A 22,420-nucleotide genomic window follows, 5' to 3' on the forward strand; every position below is an offset into this window, starting at 1 on the left:
TTGTTAGACAATTGGTTTCTGATTGGCAAAAGTATGCACCCTGTCCAAGCAGAAGCCATAATCTTGGTCAGGGTAAGCTAGAGCCACACTTAAAGATAACCTGTGCTTACCCTCTGGTGAGGCTTATCTAAAGAGGCAATGTGTAAAGTATTTATGCAACACGCACACAGTAACACAATGAATACACCATAAAAAGACTCCAAACAGGTTGAGAAAAAGCAGGTTATCATATTATAAAGAAAATAAGACCAAAATGACAAAAATCCAATGGACAGACTTTGAGATATTGAATTTTAAAGGCATAAATGCAGTAAAGTGCTTAGAAGCAAGTACTGCTAAAAAGGTTACTTTAAGTCGTGCTGGACCAGGTCAAAGTCAAATATCAGGCTGACCACATGGAAGCGCAGGCCAGCTAAAGAATCCACGCAGGACCTAGTGAACAAAGCACCTTTCCTGTTCGCAAACAGTGAGATGTGTCGATCTGCGCCATATAGTGAAGGCGATGTGTTAGCTCCGAAGACGGGTGCTGGAGTCAAGAGGTGTCGAACAATTTGTCGCATCGGATTCTACCACGCAGTCGAGGGGATGCATCAATCTCACCAAGCAGCAGTGGCGGTGTACTCTGTCTGATGCATCGATCTCTGAAGGCAAAGTACTGGTTCCAATGTGATGTGCTCATTTTACTTGCCCCACCGGATCGATGAACCCGTTCTGATATACACAGACAGAAGATGCATCAAATTCGGGCAGCAAGTATCTGGGCCACGTCCAGTGAGTTCAGGCGCAGGAGTAGGGGTAGAAATGTTGATATCCCTGAGTCTCAAGCAAGAGGAGGCAAGCCTTGGAGATCACTTGTAGGGAAGGTAGAGTCCAGCTCTCCTTCTGTGGAGTCAAAGAGCAGCAGACAGCAGGGAAACACAAGAGAAAAGCAAACCTTCCAAGTCTGCAGTCCAAAGATTAGTTATTTAAACAGCACAACAGTCCTTGTAACAAAGATTAAAGTTCAAAATCCATAAGTGCCTAATTTTCTTTAGGGGGGGGTCAGAAACCCAGTACTTATACCCAAAAGTGCCTTTGTTGTGGCGTGGGATGACTTCAAGGCAGCTCTCTTAAATGCACATGTTCCCCTTACAGGCCAGACCTGTCTGCCAGCTTAATCAGTCCTTTGTGTGGGGACAGGATACTACCTATTCAAGTGAAGTCTTAACCTCTCCATTCCATCCAGCCCAGGCAAGGCCATCAGAATGCAGATGTATGTAGATGGGTACTCAAACCCACCTATCCTTCCTGTGTTGTGGCTGTCTAGAGGGAATGCACAAAGTATAGCTGTCCGCCACCCAGACATGCATTAGAGACGGGCTGTCAGGCACACAAAGCAGTAAGTGCAGAGAAATGTGCACTTTCTAAAAGTGGAATTTCTAAAATAATAATGGTAAATTAAACGTCACCAGTAAGTAAGGTTTATCACTACCATTCCAAACATATGAAACAGGAAACAGCTACTCCTCTCTGATCAGGAATTATAGCTTAAAAAGTGTATTGAGGAATTCATGAAGCTAATCTATGAGAGGAGTAGGCCTCACAGTAGTGAAAAATGAAATATGCTGTTTGCACTACCAGGACATGCAAAATATAAAGTAAATGTCCTACCTTTCGCTTACATACCACCTTGCCCTAAGCCTACCTAAGGCTTACCCTAGGGGTGACTTATATGCAATAAAATGGAAGTTTAAAGCTTGGAAAGTAGTTGTAAATGCCAAGTCGAAGTAGCAGTAAACTGCCCACAAAGGCACTGCGGTGGCAGGCCGAGATGGGTTAGACAGGCTTGTTCTGTTGGTGGGACAATCATGGCTGCAGCACACTAGCGGCAGTAAATTTACAGAGGCTGGGTATAAGGTATACCACCTTACAAGGGACTTACAAGTAAATTAAATAAGTCAATTAAGTATACACCAATTGCACACATGTTTAGGGAAGAAGCATATGCCCTTCAGCACTGATTAGCAGTGGTAAAGTGCTCAATGTCCTATGGCCAACAAAAGATTCAGCAAAATGTGCAGCCAAAAAGATTGAGGTAAGACCACCATAAGACTGACAAGTCTAACACCAAGTATTTAAAAACTCCTGCTTGCCGGGGAGTCTGGAAGTAAATCTGGAGGAGAACCCACCATAGGGTTTATGGCTGATTCCCCCAGTTCACCCTCAGGCCTGACACTTCTTTGCAGATTTTTAGAATATAAATTAGCTTTAGGATGGATTGGTTTAGGCACTGGATATAAAGGAGGACATTGTCTGCATACAAAGAGATGCAGCCCTCTAATTTTCCGCCACACCTCAAGCTCTACACCTGCACGTCCCGCCAATCTATTTGGCATGTGGTTCAGTTGCAAGAGTGAGCAGGAGAGGAGACAGCAGGCCTATGTCTATCTGGAACTGCTGTGAGTAAATCCTGTTCACTCTGACCCTAGCCCATTGCATCATGTATAACAGCCTCACATACTAAAGGAATCTAGGACCAAAATTAATATTTTTTAAGATATTGTGGATGAAAGACCATTCAAATGGGCCAAAAGCCTTCTCTAAGTCATGTTGCATCATGGTTGTGTGGTCAGATACAGAATGTATGTGGTCCAAGTACATATTTAGCCTCCTAAGACAAGGCCTTGTGCTTCTGACTGGCATAAAGCCATTTTGATCGCAATGCACTAGGGGTCTCACCTTTTTCAGTAGCCTGGTTGCTGAGGCCTTTGCAACTATTTTGACTTAAATATTTATTAGGGAGATCAGTCTGTAAGACGCACAGTCTGTAGTGGCTCTATGGTTTGGGGAGGGCTACCACTGAGGCACTCCAGATATCATAAGGAAGTAGCAAAGCTGTCTCTGCCGCTTCAACCTTCGTGAGGAAGTGAGAGGAGTGTTGATGCAAACCTTTCCAAGAATTGCATATGGGGTCCATTTGAACCAGGTACCTTCTCAGATTGCATCTCCTACAAGGCTGCATATAACTCCTCCTTCGACAGGTGAGCATCCAAATTCACGCGCTCACTGCTGGAGAGCCTTGGCATGACGAGGTTTGCAGCTAAGAGGTGTTGTTGCTCCAACTCGCCCGAAGGCTTTGATTGGTAAAGTGCCTGATAGTAATGTGTGATTGGTAATGGGTCACCCCACTGTCAGGCCCCATGTCTATGGGACAAACCTGTCTTCCAGAGTTGGCTGCAAGCCTGTTTAGCAATTATCCTGTCTTGCCTCAAATTCGTACTCTCGCTTTTTAAAAATCAGACACTGGTGCCCTGGCATGAGTCATCAGTTTCTGTTTAAGGGCCTCCTTAGTAGCCTCTAGACTACAAAATGTGTCATGATCTCTCATTTGGTTCAGGTGATATTCTAATTCCTCAATCTGCCTTTCCAGTGCTGTACTTTTCTTTCTCCTCCCACAGGGTTTGGAATTGGAATTGGAAGTGGATTTGTAAAGCGCGTAGCTACCCGGGGGCGTCCCTTTGCTGGACTCGAGGAATTAGCTCGGGAACAGAAGAGACCTAAGAGAACAGCCAGGTTTTGCGGAGCTTACGGAATTTTAGTAGGTTGTTTTCCCTGCGAATGTTGAGGGGAAGGGAATTCCAGAGCTTGGAGGCATTGTATGAGAATAGGCGTCCTCCTGACTGCGCTTTCTTGATTCTGGGAACGTTTGCCAGAAAGAGGTGGTCGGATCTTAGGTTCCTGTTGGCTTTGTATGGTTTGATGAGGGATCTCAAGATTGGGGGGCCCTTGTCCTGTAGAAGTTTATGTGTAATACAGAGGGATTTGAAATTGATTCTCTCATGGATTGGGAGCCAGTGTAGGGAGCTTTGGGCAGGCTTAGCAGAGCATCGTTTTTTTGTGCCTGTTAGCTGCCCAGCTGCAGAGTTCTGGACAAGTTGAAGTTTGTTTATGACCGATTTTGGGGTGCCAAGATATAGGGCGTTTCCGTAATCCAGTCTGCACAGGATGAGACCCTGAATTAGGAGTTTTCTGGAGTGGGGGGGTAAAAGGGGAAGGATTTTACGTGTGGTGTGTAGGAGACCAAAGCAGGTTCCCGCGGTTTTCCTAGTTTGTGTTTGAAAATTGAGGTCTTGATCGAGCCAGACACCCAGGCTTTTTATTTCTTTTTTTGGAGCGGGAACTGGTCCCATGCACGATGGCCATAAAAGTTTTGTGGTGAGTTTAGATTGATTGCCTAGCACTAGGATCTCTGATTTGTCTCCGTTTAGTTTGAGGAGAGATTTGCTCATCTATCTGGAGATTTCTTTGAAACAGGAGCATAGATTTTTCTGACAGTGGTCTGTCTGATTTATAGAGACCATGAGTTGGGTGTCGTCGGCATACTTGGCCAGGTTGATGCCGAAAGGGGCTACAATTTCCTCCAGAGGGGACATATACACTTTAAAAAGTGTAGGGCCTAGGGATGAGCCCTGAGGCACCCCGTATTGGAGTGGCACAGCTCTGGATCTAATGTTGACTTCGGCGACCTGAAAGGTTCTATGTTCTAGAAAAGATTTGAGCCAGGATATTGCTGAACCTGTGACTCCTATTCTGCTTAGACGATGGACAAGTATAGAGTGGTCCACCGTGTCGAAGGCAGCGCTTAGGTCTAGGAGGATCACTGCTGCAGATCCACCTGCGTCCAGGACCATTCGTGCTTCTTCCACCACTGCCATCAGGGCGGTGTCTGTGCCCTGGCCAGGCCGGAAGCCTGTCGTTGAGCGGTGTAGGAGTCTGTTGGATTCGAGGAAGGCGGAGAGCTGTAGGTTAACGAATTTCTCCGCCACCTTGCTGATTTCAGGCAGTAAGGATATGGGCCGGTAGTTGCCCAGCTCTAGGGGGTCCAGATGGGGTTTCTTTTACAGTGCTCTAACTGTATCCTTTTTCCAATTGGGGGGGACGGTGCCCAGTTCTAGGGAGGTGTTAAGTTAGTGATGGGGGGGTTGATGGTTGGTGTCACGAGTTTCAGGATGTTGAAAGGTGCGGGGTCGAGTGGGGAACCACTTTTGATTGAGTTTAAGATATGGGGGAGCATCTCCCTTATCAGGAGAGAGAAGGAGTCAAAGAGGGGGGCGTTAATTGCGGGGGCTGGGGGGAGGTAATCTGGTGAGTAGTCGGGGACGGGGAGTGTTTTTAGGATATTACGAATTTTAGTGGAGAAAAACTCTGCCAGTTCGTTGCATTTGAGACCCGAGGGGTCGGTGACGGGGGGGTGGATCTGAAACTTTCAGCAGTTTTTTGACGATACAAAATGTTTCCCTAGAGGAGTTGGCGGAGGCTTGGATTTGTCCTTTAGAGAAGGCCGCATGGGTTGTTTTTAGGTTAGCTTTGTAGGACCTGCTGGCTGCTTTGTATTCTATTTTTTTGTTATTGGCCCAGTCCTTCCTGAATATGCGTTCAAGTTTTTTGCATTGTTTTTTCAAGTCGCGGAGTTCTGGGGTGAACCAAGGGGATTTGAAGGTTCGCGTCTCCAGTCCTCAGGGACTAATTTTGACCATGGGCGTTCTGGGAAGCGAGGTGGAGGCCCGTGAGCGGGTTCGGTGTTGGTTTGCCAGTGGAATGTTACTAGGAAGTGGTCTGACCAGGGGATGGGGAACGGCTTACTCGTTTTTAATTCGGTGATGTTTGAGAAGATGGGGTCTAGTAAATGGCCTTTTACATGTGTGGCTTGGTGGCTTTTCAAGAGAAGGTGGTAGGAAACCAGGTCTAGTGTTAGGTCCCCTGCCACTTTGTCCGAAGGGTCATCAAAGTGGAGGTTTAGATCTCCCAGTAATGTAAAGTTGGAAGAGGAGCAAGCACGTGAGATGATGGCTTCCATCAGGGAGCTACATGCCCTCCTGGTGGGCGGTACAGGAGAATGCCCGAAAGTGATTTTAAAGGGGAGAGTTGGATGATAAAAAGAACGTTTTCACAATCAAGAATCGGGCTGTCTAGTATGCGGCAGGAGAGGTGACTTTTGTGAATGATTGCGATTCCACCGCATTTCCCAGTGATTCTGTCGAGGCGTTGGGTGAGGTATCCTGAGGGGAGGGCTTGAACGATGTCTGGCTCTGAGCTTGGGGATAGCCAAGTTTCTGTCATTTACAGAACATCTAGCTCTGTGTCTTGGAGAAGCATATTGATTTCCAAGGAATGTTTGGGTAGGGACCTGCAGTTCAGCAGGGCCATGCTTATTGAGTGCTCAATGGGTGGTGAGAATATCTTTGGAGATAGTGATAGAGTGTAGGAGCAGTGAGTGTAGTTGCTTTGTCGTTCCTCCAGGGAAAGTGAATGGAGGCATGATGTATTTGTGACCTGTCTGAGTTGTAGTAGTGTCTCCCAAGTGTAAATTCTAGGGGCTGATGGAGGGGGGCAGCGATTCCTGGCCCTGGGCCAGTTCTGGCGCGGACAGGCACAGACAGGCTTGCCTTTGGCGCGCCTTCGGCGCGCCCGCTGCGCACGTCCGCTGCGCGAACAGAATGGCATCATTCTTTTATGGTAAAACAGGGTAGACCAACTAGCCTGCTAACCTGCGCCGCAAGCGAGGGGAAGTTGTAAACACTTCCAGTCCTGCCTTCCCTCCACAACAATCTGACTACGTCAGTGGTGGACCGGGGAAGGGGGTGATTGACAAGGTGAGCACTCTGTGACTAAAAGACAAATTTAGCTAATTAAAAAGTGAAAGAGCGCAAGGTCTCCTGAGCAGAAGTGGTTTAAGATCAATGGGAGCCCTTTGCCACTCGCTCCAGCGATGTGGCAATTCCGTCTCTGTTACCTGAATGGCGAGTCTGCCATTATTAACCCCCAAAGAACTGCTTTCATTGCCTCCCACAATGTGATTAGGGAGACTTCTGTTGTGGACCTTGCTCTTAAGTAGAGTTCTATCTTTTTCTTCATGTGTTGTTAAAACCTAACATCCTTCAGCCACCCAACCTAAAGGCTCCAGGGCATGTTAGACCTACACCTCCCCAGCCCCATAGTTAATTAAATCGGTGATTGGCCCAACAGTACGCCTGCATGAATTGTATCTCCTGACGACTATCAGAGTCCAGCAGCTGGGAGGAAGAAGTAGTCTAGTTTTGAATGTGACCTATGAGAGTGGGAATAATATGTGAACTCACTTGCCGACTTGTTCTTTGCTCTCCAAGGATTACAAAGCCGCAGGGACTCCACCTATGGTGCAATGGTTTAGCCCCTCTTTTCAAATCAAGTTGTAGGTACATGACATCATTGAAATCCCCCCTACGATAAGCTCCTCATCCAGGCCCAAGGTGATAACTGTCATCAGATTTTTCATCGTGGTCGCCTGCAGGGTCGGTGGAATATACACAGACACTACTGCCAATGGAATGTCAAACAGGAAGCCCGTAATCACCACATATCTATCTATGGCATATCAGATAGTGTCCATGACCATCAGGGGAAAAGTAACTCCTCTGGAACCCCTAGTGAACCCTGCATGATTAAAGACATAGTGTCCAAAAAGGCACCCCTATTCCCAAGAAAATGTGTCTCTTGCAACAATGGAACCACTAGGACCAGATTGTGGGCCTGTCGAAGGATTGTTGTGCATTTTATTTTATCCAGCAACCCACTGAAATTTCAAGACAATTGCTTGTAGTGGATGGTGCTGTTGCCAGAGGTCATGGCAGGTCATTGCGCCCTTTTGACTGGGGTCCGCAATCTGTCTTGCATGAGACGTAGTATTGTGACCAAATCAACCCTAAAGTACCCAACTCTCCCCCCAACAACCCTCTACTCAACACCTCTAAGTGGAAGAATTTTTCACCTCTAAAAAAGCAACCTCAATAGAAACAACATACAATACAATGTAATACTAAATCAAAATAAAGTAACCACAATAACCTTGTGTTGTGGGGAGTGGTTTGCCTCGGGCCAGCCCCTCTCCCCAGAGACAATGTGTCTTTTATCCCTCCGTGAATGAGAAAACACTTGTAGCTCTACATGGAGGAAAGAAAGGAAGGGGACTAAACCCATCCTCTATGCCGCTGAATAATATCTCAAAAAACACAGTTGATGGACAGAATGTAGAACAATGTCATACATTCAGCCCAGTACAAGGATCTGGGCCTAAATCCATCGTTTTTTTGCATTCCACACACCCTGGGTTAGACACTGGCTATATGCAAATCAGCTCTGACCCTGTGCCTCATGGGAACAGTCCAGTCCGAACTACCAAGCCATGTCTTTCCCAGACCGGAATCAAGCATCCAAGGACCGGTTTCTGCTTATCAGCCTTCATCAGCCTGGATAGCTTGACTCCAGTGGTGTGGAGAGCCTGGGACTCACGTCTGAGCATACCCAGCCCACTCGGGGTGAAATTTGCAAAAAACACAGTTGATGGACAGAATGTAGAACAATGTCATACATTCACCCCAGTACAAGGATCTGGGCCTAAATCCATCGTTTCTTTGCACTCCGCCCCACCCTGGGTTAGACACTGGCTATATGCAAATCAGCTCTGACCCCGTGCCTCATGGGAACAGTCCAGTCCGGACTACCAAGCCATGTCTTTCCCAGACCGGAATCAAGCATCCAAGGACCGGTTTCTGGCTATCAGCCTTCATCAGCCTGGATAGCTTGACTCCAGTGGTGTGGAGAGCCTGGGACTCACGTCTGAGCATACCCAGCCCACTCGGGGTGAAAATTGCAAAAAACACAGTTGATGGACAGAATGTAGAACAATGTCATACATTCACCCCAGTACAAGGATCTGGGCCTAAATCCATCGTTTTTTTGCACTGCACACCACCCTGGGTTAGACACTGGCTATATGCAAATCAGCTCTGACCCTGTGCCTCATGGGAACAGTCCAGTCCGAACTACCAAGCCATGTCTTTCCCAGACCGGAATCAAGCATCCAAGGACCGGTTTCTGGCTATCAGCCTTCATCAGCCTGGATTGATTGACTCCAGTGGTGTGGAGAGCCTGGGACTTTCGTCTGAGCATACCCAGCCCACTCGGGGTGAAAATTGCAAAAAAACACCGTTGATGGACAGAATGTAGAACAATTTCATACATTCACCCCAGTACAAGGATCTGGGCCTAAATCCATCATTTTTTTGCACTCCACATCACCCTGGGTTAGACACTGGCTATATGCAAATCAGCTCTGACCCTGTGCCTCATGGGAACAGTCCAGTCCGAACTACCAAGCCATGTCTTTCCCAGACCGGAATCAAGCATCCAAGGACCGGTTTCTGGCTATCAGCCTTCATCAGCCTGGATAGCTTGACTCCAGTGGTGTGGAGAGCCTGGGACTCACGTCTGAGCATACCCAGCCCACTCGGGGTGAAAATTGCAAAAAAAAACAGTTGATGGACAGAATGTAGAACAATTTCATACATTCACCCCAGTACAAGGATCTGGGCCTAAATCCATCGGTTTTTTGCACTCCACACCACCCTGGGTTAGACACTGGCTATATGCAAATCAGCTGTGACCCTGTGCCTCATGGGAACAGTCCAGTCCGAACTACCAAGCCATGTCTTTCCCCGACCGGAATCAAGCATCAAGGACCGGTTTCTGGCTATCAGCCTTCATCAGCCTGGATTGCTTAACACCAGTGGTGTGGAGAGCCTGGGACTCACGTCTGAGCATACCCAGCCCACTCAGGGTGAAAATTGCAAAAAACACAGTTGATGGACAGAATGTAGAACAATGTCATACATTCACCCCAGTACAAGGATCTGGGCCTAAATCCATCGTTTTTTTGCACTCCACACCACCCTGGGTTAGAAACTGGCTATATGCAAATCAGCTCTGACCCTGTGCCTCATGGGAACAGTCCAGTCCAAACTACCAAGCCATGTCTTTCCCAGACCGGTCCTAGCATGCTTGATTCTGGTCCAGTAAAGACGTGGCTTTGCAGTTCGGGCTGGACTGTTCCGATGAGGCACAGGGTCAAGGCTGATTTGTATATGGCCATGTCTGAACTGGGGTGGTTTGGAGTGCATAAAAACGATGGATTTAGGCCCAGATCTCTGTACTGGGGTGAATGTATGACATTGTTCTGCATTCTGTCCATCAATTGTTGTTTTTGCATTTGTTACCCCGAGTGGGATGGGTATGCTCAGACGTGAGTCCCATGCTCTCCACATCACTGGAGTCAAGCTATCCTGGCTGAAGATGGCTGATAGCCAGAAACCGGTCCTAGGATGCTTGATTCCGGTCCAGGAAAGACATGGCTTTGCAGTTCGGGCTGGACTGTTCCCATGTGGCACAGGGTCAAGGCTGATTTGTTTATGGCCATGTCTGAACTGGGGTGGTTTGGAGTGCATAAAAACGATGGATTTAGGCCCAGATCTCTGTACTGGGGTGAAGGTATGACATTGTTCTGCATTCTGTCCATCAATTGTTTTTTTTTACATTTGTCACCCCGATTGGGATGGGTATGCTCAGACGTGAGTCCCATGCTCTCCACACCACTGGAGTCAAGCTATCCTGGCTTAAGACGGCTGATACTCAGAAACCGGTCCTAGGATGCTTGATTCCGGTCCAGGAAAGACGTGGCTTTGCAGTTCGGGCTGGACTGTTCCCATGAGGCACAGGGTCAAGGCTGATTTGCATATGGCCATGTCTGAACTGGGGTGGTTTGGAGTGCAAAAAAACGATGGATTTAGGCCCAGATCTCTGTACTGGGGTGAATGTATGACATTGTTCTGCATTCTGTCCATCAATTGTTGTTTTTGCATTTGTCACCCCAAGTGGGATGGGTATGCTCAGACGTGAGTCCCATGCTCTCCACACCACTTGAGTCAAGCTATCCTGGCTGAAGATGGCTGATAGCCAGAAACCGATCCTAGGATGCTTGATTCCGGTCCAGGAAAGACGTGGCTTTGCAGTTCGGGCTGGACTGTTCCCATGAGGCACAGGGTCAAGGCTGATTTGTAAATGGCCATGTCTGAACTGGGGTGGTTTGGAGTGCAAAAAAACGATGGATTTAGGCCCAGATCTCTGTACTGGGGTGAATGTATGGCATTGTTCTGCATTCTGTCCATCAATTGTTGTTTTTGCATTTGTCACCCCGAGTGGGATGGGTATGCTCAGACGTGAGTCCCATGCTCTCCACACCACTGGAGTCAAGCTATCCTGGCTGAAGACGGCTGATAGCCAGAAACCGGTCCTAGGATGCTTGATTCCGGTCCAGGAAAGACGTGGCTTTGCAGTTCGGGCTGGACTATTCCCATGAGGCACAGGGTCAAGGCTGATTTGTATATGGCCATGTCTGAACTGGGGTGGTTTGGAGTGCAAAAAAACGATGGATTTAGGCCCAAATCTCTGTACTGGGGTGAATGTATGACATTGTTCTGCATTCTGTCCATCAATTGTTGTTATTGATGAATAATATCTCATCATCCACTAGCAGGGTCCCCTCCCTGGTACTCACCAGAGCTCTATGAGGAGGATGCCCTATGTTTATCCTCCTGTTATAACCACATTTGGGCTCCTATCAGTTTGCTGCATTTCAGCCTAGAGTGGGATGGTTGACCCCGTTCAGTCTCCCGAGATGTCATTGTCTCCTTTGTTGATATGGGCAGTTATTCCATCCCCGACGCTCAGATCCAGGTCTCTTCCGGGCTTTAAAATAAAAATGGTTCCCTACTGATACATAACTTTTAGTTTGGCAGGGTACATCACCACATTCAATGTACATAGCCCTGACTTTCCACTTAACCTCTAAGAAACATTTACGAAGGAGCTGCACTTAACTGTGTAATTGGGGAAGGGCATAAACTTGGAGTCGGTGCAAAGGACATCTGGATGTTGGCGTGCCTGCCGTGGGATAGAGTCTCTGCCTAAAAATTTCAGTACCCTAATGATACTGGCTCTAGGATGTATCACTGGCAGAGGGCATGGGGCCAGCGCTCTGTGTGCTCTTTCCAGAACGAAGTAGGGGGATAGCTCACAATCCGGGACCCTGGTTCTGAACTATTCTGTGAATTTCTCTGGGTGCTGGTCCCCCACGCCATCTGGCAGGTCTACCAGCTGGGAGGGTCCTCCTTACACACAATGCAAGGGACATCTGCCCTCGCTTGTTTCTGTGAGGCCATGTCTTACTGGCCCAGTGCTGGGGCACTCTCTCTCCCCTCCTCTGTCCAGATGTTCTCCTGAGACGCCACGGTGATCAGGTGAGGAGTAAGGCTGGGCTTGTGTGACCGTCACTGCCCCCCCATTGGCTGTAGCAGTCTCCCAGGACTTCTGGCCTTCCAGAGGGGGATCACCTCCTGAGAATGAAGCCATCTACCCAGTCTCCTACCTTTGGGGCGAGACATCTTGTGTGGGTCCCGGCCCACCTGGGCTGTAATCTTAGTGCTGAATGCTCATGCTGCCTATCCAATCTCCTCTACTCTGGCCCACAAATTTGGCTGTCACAATCCGATGTGGCTGCCTAAACATGAAAAGCGGTCCCTACCACTCCCCTCCCATGTGGCTGTTTCCTTTGTGCAATATAACTACCGTAGATTGGGGGTCAACTGGGAACGTTTAAAGACCAGTGGGTGCGTGTTCCCTCATTAGTAACTGCATATACCAGAAGTTACATCTACAGTCTCAATCATGTGTTAGAAAGATGTACTTTCAGTAAGGCTCTTTCTCTCTCAAACCTAACTCCCGTGTTATTTAGTCATTAAGGGGGGGAGACATCCCTTAAGGATTAGAACCCTCACTCACCCGAAGGTGACATGCTTCATCATATGGGTCCTCCTTACCAGTGGGGAAAACCTAGTTGCCACTGGAAGCTGCTACTTCGATGTTTAAGGAAGGAGCTTAGAGATGTTTTGGTTTTATAAGGATGGATGCTAATCCCATATGTGAGAATGATGAGTGTAGTGAGGTTTGCAGCGCTGTGTGAGAAAAATAAAGAAGTGAATTAAAACTGTCTAGATAGAATTCACTAGTATACGTTTTATTGATGTGTTCTACCTGACAGGATTGAAATGAAACAGCACAGTGGTATGGATATAAAACCACTGTCACATTATGGTCGACATGTTTCAGCCTAATGATCAAACCATTGTATCAGCGGCTTTCTTCAGGACCAGATCAGAATAGTGATATTGCTGCTGCACAAGTGAAAATAATAATATATATACAACACCAGTATTCCTGCTTATCCTTTTTGTCAGGTAATACCCAAGGTATCTATAGATAAAAGACAAAAAAGGGGAGGGCAGAACAAGGGGGGGGGAGAGAGAGACAGACAAGGGCACTGATAGTGAATCACATGATAACTCAGGCATTGTGCTTTGTCACAATATCAAAAGTCTATTTGTGCTATTTGTTAGTCACAATCATTATGGACTTACCCTCAGTTGTAGGATAGCCCTGCCTCACCTCAACCTGACAGGCTGCTCAGGGAGGAGGCCCCGCTCTGCGGGAGGAAAAAATAAATGTGGACGGTGTTAGATTTCTATAAACCGTCTCCACAATATCCTTATTTCTTTGTAAATCAAAAGGGGGTCACAGGATCCATCTAGGTCAGAAAAGTAATGAGATCCATACACCAGCCACCATTAGTGTCTCTTTTGTAAGTCAAGAGATTAATCAAGCCAGAGCATCAAAGTGTGCGACACTCTATGGGGAGAATGATTCTCAATAGGTACATAAACCAAAGCTTAGGCGCTAGTATCACCCGGGATTGACCGGGGCCAAAACATGAAAGTGTGTGCCACTCCATGGAGAGATTAAGTCTACATACACACAAAAGCAGATGCAAATGTTAGTACCACCCGATAGTCTGTAAATTTCGGATGTCAGCCAAAATAGTGAGTCTGCTAGTACAAGCATCCCGCTTACCTGTCCGTCGGTACCTCGGTTCTCGATAGAGCTAGCCCAGGGAGGTACCGAACAGGACCGAAGACACCCATTTATACTCATGTGGTATAATTAGATGCCGCTGTGTGGTAAAAGGGGTCCTGACCGCAGTAGTCCTGTGATTGCTTGTCTAGGAAATGATTGGTCATTTTTGTGGAACGTTTACCACATCTAATAGTACTCTTTTGCTCTTGTATACGAGTTTTTATCTTTCTTTTGGTCTCCCCCACGTAGCGGAGCATACACGGGCACCATATTAGATAGATTAGTCGCTCGCTATTACAATTCGTGTGTTTGTTGATTTTCCATGGTTGTGTCGTTCCAATGTCAATCTCGAATGTTTTTTCTGTCTGAGCACAGACTGTGCAAGTCCCACAAGGGAAGTGTCCCACCACAGGGGGAAGGTTCCATAATGTTGCCTGTCTGTCGAATTCAGAAACTGCCAATGTTTATTAATGCTTTTCTTAACTGAATTCGAAAAACTGGAAAAAGTATTCACGAATGTCAGTCTCTGGTTTGTATCTGTTTTGTTTGTCTTCTCCAAAAGAGCTTCTCTATTGTTGTTGGCTGCTCTTTTTTTCGATTTCCGTATTAGATGACCGGGGTATTTCTTCACAAGTAGATCTTGTGACAAGGCTTTAGCATGTTCCTCGTACTGTTCCAGCTCTGTGCAGTTTCGTCTTATACGTAGAAACTGACTAAAAGGTAAGTTCTCTCGAAGAGCTCGAGGATGGTAACTCTGAAAAGGTAATACGTTTTCCAGTTTTTCGAATTCAGTTAAGAAAAGCATTAATAAACATTGGCAGTTTCTGAATTCGACAGACAGTAGACTTCCCCGTCCTTTGTTCGCATATAAACGGAGTGCCAACTTAAAGGACACATTAGTCCATACACGACCACAATCAATGAGACAGATCAGACCACAGGCAACATTATGGAACCTTCCCCCTGTGGTGGGACACTTCCCTTGTGGGACTTGCACAGTCTGTGCTCAGACAGAAAAAACTTTCGAGATTGACATTGGAACGACACGACCATGGAAAATCAACAAACACACGAATTGTAATAGCGAGCAACTAATCTATCTAATATGGTGCCCGTGTATGCTCCGCTACGTGGGGATGACCAAAAGAAGGATAAAAACAACTATACAAGAGCATAACAGTACTATTAGATGTGGTAAACGTTCCACGAAAATGACCAATCATTTCCTAGACAAGGGCCACGTGGATACAGATCTACGCTGGGTGGTGCTGGAACAGCCATAGATTTCAGCACACCTGTCGGATCCATCGAAGTTCTTGTTCCGCAAGGAACAACAGTGGGTTTATAAACTAAAAACGGACAGAATAGGCCTAAATGATGAGATCCCCTTGGCTTCACTGTCGAGCCATTGTCTGGATACAAACTACATCAAGGGTCAATAGAGTACCTCCTCAATATATAGTGTTAGAATGACTAAATAGCTCATATGAGTTTTAACATCAGTTGCAATATCCTCTACATAATCCCGCAGTTCCCTGAATACTTTTATGACAGAAGGTATCCAGAGTGGTGTATTTAGTTGAACTTTATTCATGAGAGGAGCGAGACATCCCCCCTCTTTTTAAGACATTATGCCTTGTTATATCTTCTGAGTAAACAGCTACTCGTGAGATTCTATTACCGATGTACAGACCTTTTGAGATCCCAGGTCCCCGTAGGATTGCTTATTGCGGGCGGAACCTGTGCACAGCTCAGACGGGTTTAGTGGTAGTGCACCTCTCCACACGCATGCGCCTGATAATAACTTACGGCGCATGCGCACATGGGGCTATGAAATATTGGTAAGACCTCTCTGCAGATTAAGAAGTGCTCCCAGTCTATCGGCCGTTAATTCGAGCCTTTAAAGAGATGAGGGTATGAGTTACAATACTATATACCTTCTCAAACCATTTTTAAATTTATTAGGATTACATCGTAACTATTTGATTGAAATGCGCATGCGCAAAGAAATAGTGTTACCAACTTGACACATGCGCAGAGTGAGTCCTTCAGGCAATCATAGGACTACTGCGGTCAGGACCCCTTTTACCACACAGCGGCATCTAATTATACCGCATGAGTAAAAATGGGCGTCTTCCGTCCTGTTCGGTACCTCCCGGGGCTAGCTCAATCATGAACCGAGGTACCGACGGACAGGTAAGCGGGATGCTTGTACTAGCAGACTCACTATTTTGGCTGACATCCGAAATTTACTGACTATCGGGTGGTACTAACATTTGCATCTGCTTTTGTGTGTATGTAGACTTAATCTTTCCATGGAGTGGCACACACTTTCATGTTTTGGCCCCGGTAAATCCCGGGTGATACTAGCGCCTAAGCTTTGGTTTATGTACCTATTGAGAATCATTCTCCCCATAGAGTGTCGCACACTTTGATGCTCTGGCCTTGATTAATCTCTTGACTTACAAAAGAGACACTAATGGTGGCTGGTGTATGGACCTCATGACTTTTCTGACCTAGATGGATCCTGTGACCCCCTTTTGATTTACAAAGAAATAAGGATATTGTGGAGACGGTTTATAGAAATCTAACACCGTCCACATTTATTTTTTCCTCCCCCAGAGCGGGGCCTCCTCCCTGAGCAGCCTGTCAGGTTGAGGGGAGGCAGGGCTATCCTACAACTGAGGGTAAGTCCATAATGATTGTGACTAACAAATAGCACAAATAGACTTTTGATATTGTGACAAAGCACAATGCCTGAGTTATCATGTGATTCACTATCAGTGCCATTGTCTGTCTCTCTCGCCCCCTCCCCTTGTTCTGCCCTCCCCTTTTTGTCTTTTATCTATAGATACCTTGGGTATTACCTGACAAAAAGGATAAGCAGGAATACTGGTGTTGTATATATATTATTATTTTCACTTGTGCAGCAGCAATATCACTATTTTGATCTGGTCCTGAAGAAAGCCGCTAATACAATGGTTTGATCATTAGGCTGAAACATGTCGACCATAATGTGACAGTGGTTTCATATCCATACCACTGTGCTGTTTCATTTTAATCCTGTCAGGTAGAACACATCAATAAAACGTATACTAGTGAATTCTATCTAGACAGTTTTAATTCATTTCTTTATTTTTCTCACACAGCGCTGCAAACCTCACTACACTCATCATTCTCACATATGGGATTAGCATCCATCCTTATAAAACCAAAACATCTCTAAGCTCCTTCCTTAAACATCGAAGTAGTCCAGTGGCGACTAGGTTTTCCCCACTGGTAAGGAGGACCCATATGATGAAGCATGTCACCTTCGGGTGAGTGAGGGTTCTAATCCTTAAGGGATGTCTCCCCCCCTTAATGACTAAATAACACGGGAGTTAGGTTTGAGAGAGAAAGGGCCTTACTGAAAGTACATCTTTCTAACACATGATTGAGACTGTAGGTGTAACTTCTGGTGTATGCTGTTTCCTTTGTGCCCCAAGAGTCAATACGGAGGTAAAGATGGATCGCCGCTGTGGGATTGCAGCTCCAGGATGGGTACGTTGGCAGCAGTCCAGTCTTCCAACATGTCGTTGTTTGCCTAATGCTTTTCTCTTATCCCTGGCTACCTGCATGGGCTTGGGTAGGACAAAGGGTACAAGAGTAAGGGCCACAACATGGATGTTTCCATCAGAGAAAAGGTTGCTCCATAGTCGGCACGCCCAGTCTGCAGTTGCAGCCCTGGCCACGTGTGGCGCCCAGTCCGGCTCCTCCACTCTAAGGTACCTGTTCTGCTGTTTCCAGCCACCTCTTGGAAGTGAAAGCTGCTTCGTGCCACACCCCGGCCACTTGGCTGTCTTCTCTCCCTTGCACGACCCAGGAGTCAATGCACAGGGAGGTTCACCATTGTGATTTCACAGCTTCAGGTGATGTTTGTCACCAGCAGACACGTCTCCAGGCAGGTCGTACGAACAACCAGGCTGTCGATCGCCAAAATTGTCTCTCATCCCGGGCTCCCTGGATGGGCTCCGGTGGACGAAAGGTGGTTAGTATATGGGCCACCGCACCGGTACTTACGGCTGAAAAAGGTAGCCTAGGGGTCGGATTCAGCAGGATTCTCGGAACTGGCACGGAGCTCGCGTAAAATGTAGCCTCCATCTTACACTACTGGGCAACTCCTCCCAGTAATTTCTTTCTTGATGCTCTTTACAATGTAGTTGAGGTGAGTGATTTGTCAATAGTAGGCGAGAACTTTGGGAGCCAGGATGGTATTCATCAGATAACGTAGATACTGTATTGTTTAGAAAGAGACATACACAATTTCTTGGGTCAAGAGCAGAATAATCACTTCTGGTAGCAGCACACTTGTACACTGTCAGCTTACCATTATTCACTGTTTCTGCATCTTTGATCCATTACTCGCAAAAGTAATGGATCTGCTTTTAAAGGGGATGAACACAAGGTGCTAAGGCCGTGAAATACCCAATAGGAATCGAACATAGTATGTTATCTCTTGTACAAATGTTTTTCTTAGTTTTTTTAGTTTCTTGAGGTGTGCAGCCTTTTCTGACTTCTGTCTCTGTGAGACTCATGAGAGTCTAGATGTGTTGACAACGGTCTTGGTAATGCTGATATTTTAATTATATTTTCAGGATCCATCTATTCTGCTTGAAGAAGTAACACCACCGGAACACAGGGATGCCTTCGACATGCCCACCATTGCAGCTGAGAAATATGTGAGTCTTCTTTAAAGTTCTATACCAGCAAGTTCATGTGCCCTCTCTCTGAAACTTTGTCGCTTCCATTCTATCCACACAAAATAAAGTAAATACACAAGATACCAGGGGAATAACTGCCCATGGAAACTGTACTCCATTCTCAGAAACAAAAGGAATTCATTACAATATTACCAAGGAGTGAATGGTGTAGTAACTCACTCGGTCTCTCATCCAGTGGTACCCTTAGAGAGCTAGAAGCGATTTCGGAACTTCAACGCTGGTTTCAGTGCACAGTGTAAATGGATAGAGGTGGAAGCTATCTCTTGCTCGAAACAGGAATTAGGTAAAACAATCACCCTTCTGACTCCAAGACTAACCTCTTCTGTGAGAGAAGAGAACAAAGCACACAGGGGTTGATCGTATTTGTGGACGAGCAAGGAACTATGGGATCGAAAATTCCCTTTCACCCTAGGAGCAAATTTAGCTTTTTCTATCCTCACTTCTAAACTAGGCAAAGGATTCAGCTGCATTGGTAATGAGCAACAGAGAACACAATCTCCTATTCCCTTGGATAAACTAGTTACTGGCAATGCCCACAGTTTACCATTTTTTAGAAAAATAAGTCATCTGTTATGCATGTTGTCACATCTAAATATCCTTCTTGTTTCCATTCTCTCTATCTACCAGCTCGAGGACATGATCAAAAGTATGAAAAACACTCTCAAGTTGTGCGACTACATACTTTCTAAGTAGGGTGAGGTAAGATTTTGATGCTTTTGTTTTTTTCTGTCAATGTCAGTGAGAGTGTGAGTACTATCAGATTAAAAGGATCACACAATAAACCATCACTAATTGATGCGGTCACTGGAATATAATGTAAATGCAAGGTGGATTTGTACAGTGCTGCTTGTCACCCATGAGGGTAGCCAGGCACTTCTTCCAAACAATTTTGGGTTTGCTGTACTTACCAAATAATCCACTCTATGCTACATAGATTACAGATTTCCACAAATAAATGTATTGATAGTTTAGAATAATAAAAAATAACACATGGTGCTGCGCCACGGCAAACATTAACTACTCACTAGATTACCTCACCCACGTGCTATACTGGGATACGAGAGGCAAAGCTTTTTGGGAGAACAGCATTAATGTGTGATAAAATAGCAGAATAGTATTCTCACAGAATGTAATAAATTATGCTGCATAATTGTCACTGTGTCCCATAATATAACCTTCCAAATGTGCCTCCTGAACATTGATATTGTCGGACACTAATATAACTGACAAAAAAGCGAGCCAAAATATTAAAAGGTAAATATGAACAGATTTTCTGTACCTAATTCCACATATGTGTACCAAAAATATATATACATATGTCTTCATTTATGTGGAGTTAAGAATGGTAAATATATCTGCCCCTCTTTGCATTTACCATTCAATATTTTGTCCCTCGATATTTTGTCCATGGCATTAGTGTGCCACAATATTCTTGTACCAGACGTTCAAGAGTACAATTGGCCCTTCATAGTCTCATAATTCCAGAAGCACTTCTGACAGAAGGCCTTTGATTAATGTTTTAAATTACATTACAATTGGGTGTGTTGAAAAGGAACGAAATACATAGGTTTTCAAGTCTAGAGAAATATGTAGAGAAATATGTAACCAACAATGGACATGGAGAGACTGAGGGATCACATCCCATTGGTGCTGGAGAAGGAGTGATTCTGGGGTAGGGTTGTCCAAAGCAGTTGCCATCAAAGAAATACGTCTATGTTGGGAAAGATTGGGTGCAAAACCTTTTAGAAGAGAAATACAGTGGACCTTTACTTTTGTGAATCAGGCCCTTTTTGTTTTCATGAATTCATAGATGTATCATCTGAAAATACAGCCACCAAGAACTTGGCTGTAATCCCAGTATGGATGCTTTGTGATTTCAAAAGAAGAGCATAATATTTCTGAAAATCTAGTTCATTTTTTTTTTTTTAAAGCTTTATTCGACATTTGTCATAAAATCTAGTTCAGATGCAAGAGGGGGCTATGAGTAAGCATGGGTATCTGCCCCCTTGAGTCTAAGACTGGCATTTATCAGGTCGGGATCACATTGTTAAAAATAATCCATCTGATTACAAAACACCTACTGCCTGTTTAGGGACTTCACAGAGTCTTCAATTCTGTAGTGTAGCTCCTGTGTAGTAGAGGGTGTGACACTGAATAGAGCAAGTATCAGCTGCGGGAGTACAATATTTGAAGGCAAAACATTTTTATGAACTAACTTACCTCTTGTCATATTTGAAGAGGCACAATCTTTTCAGTGATGAATCCCCTTCACCTTGGTTAAATGTATTCAAATTCTTTGCAAGCCAAAGTTGGAAACAAGCCAAAATATATCTTAAGAGCTCATGGTGCCTCAATTGCTTGCTGCACTGTAAGGATGGACAATTGCCTACTTGACCTATCTGACCATGTACCTTTCAACTTCCAGGTACCAGCCTAAGTCCCATCTCTTTGGCCTTTGATTCGGACCACTGTGGCTGATATCACCGATAGCATTTATTGAGGATCCCTCACCATCTCCCTGTCTGATAAGCACTCAGAGCTGAAACACCATATCCCACCAGAGGACATGCAGAGAACCATTAGAAATCATTGAACAGTAAAGCTTCACCAGCCATAGAGAAACACGAAGATTCGACTTTTGTGATTTGGTGAAGGATGATGACCCTATCTCAGGAGTACGGTTGAGGATCACCTTGAATGACAACAAAGTTTTGCTTCCTCCAGTCTGGGGCTCCTACACCAACTAATTAACTGATATCAGTCTTGACACGTTGGTTCATCACAACCTGAGCAATATTAAGCAGTTGTAAATAGTTATTGTACAGCCATGACGAATTTTAAATTGCCTACTATTTGTAATGTGGATCGGACTCTTTAAAATATTTGTTTTGCGAATGTTGTTTGCCAGACCCACTGAATATAAACATTGTACATTTGTTGTATGTAATCTATTTTTAGGGCCCTTTGCAGTAAATATATATATTTTTTTTAATAAATCACTCTTGCCTTTAATGAGAACTCTTATTTATTCTTGGCTACACAGTAATCCTTCAAGATCGAGTTTCAAAACTAAGTAGGTGTAGGGCCCATTGCATCACCATTCGTCACTCATGAAAAATCACTCTCAGCAAGGTTTTTCTATGCAGAATTTAAGATTTGGATTAAACATGTTTCTTCAATCACATTCAAAAGTTTGAAACACAGGGACCCACTGATCTTTGTCTATTAATTTACTTGGGTCAGTCCTGTGCAGGGGAAGCAATATGAAATAAAGAATTCCTTTCATTAGCCTGGGGGGTAAACTGCTCCACTCGCGGAGTTTGCAGAGTTTTCCCCACTCTGCTCTCCGCACAGAGTGCAGAGTTTCGAAAAAACTCTGGGTAGTAGCATGGAACTGAGGTTTTCCTCTCGGATGGGTTGCCACTCTAATTTGGCAAGAGCAAGCTAGGAAAATCCACTGCTAGACTATCTCCTGGGGAGATTTCTCAACACGGGCGGTCACAGCAGGTGATTACCGCTCACATTGAGAAGCCTGCCACTTGCGTTGAGAAATCTGCCACTCAAGTAGAACATCAGCTCAAGGGGCAAAAGGAAGCTGTACCCTCTTGTGCTGCAGGTGGTGCCATGTGTGCTGTAATAATCCCAGTACGAAACATCTGTAGCGTGACTCAACTCACTCCGCCGCATGCGGAGCTCAGCGGAGCACAGTGGAGTTTTTTTATGACTTCGTAAACTACGCCCAGGCCTACTAATGTGTCCTTTGTTTATGTAAACGCTTATGCCAGCAATTAAAAAGCCATCAAGAACGTAGGAAATCAGATTTACACAAATTACCATAAAAA

General features: G+C 45.4%; 1 long non-coding RNA gene across 1 annotated transcript in view; it reads left to right on the plus strand.

Moving 5' to 3' along the window:
- LOC144782912 (uncharacterized) overlaps window positions 1-21,584 on the plus strand; it is a 36,465-nt gene extending 14,881 nt beyond the window's left edge. The window contains exons 3-5 of the long non-coding RNA XR_013601310.1: window positions 18,453-18,536; window positions 19,206-19,277; window positions 21,004-21,584. This is a non-coding gene — a long non-coding RNA (uncharacterized LOC144782912). The remainder of the gene's footprint in view (window positions 1-18,452; window positions 18,537-19,205; window positions 19,278-21,003) is intronic.
- Window positions 21,585-22,420: the final 836 nt, after the last annotated feature.

The sequence above is a fragment of the Lissotriton helveticus genome, chromosome 9 (assembly GCF_964261635.1).
Source record: "Lissotriton helveticus chromosome 9, aLisHel1.1, whole genome shotgun sequence".
NCBI classification, from domain to species: domain Eukaryota; kingdom Metazoa; phylum Chordata; class Amphibia; order Caudata; family Salamandridae; genus Lissotriton; species Lissotriton helveticus.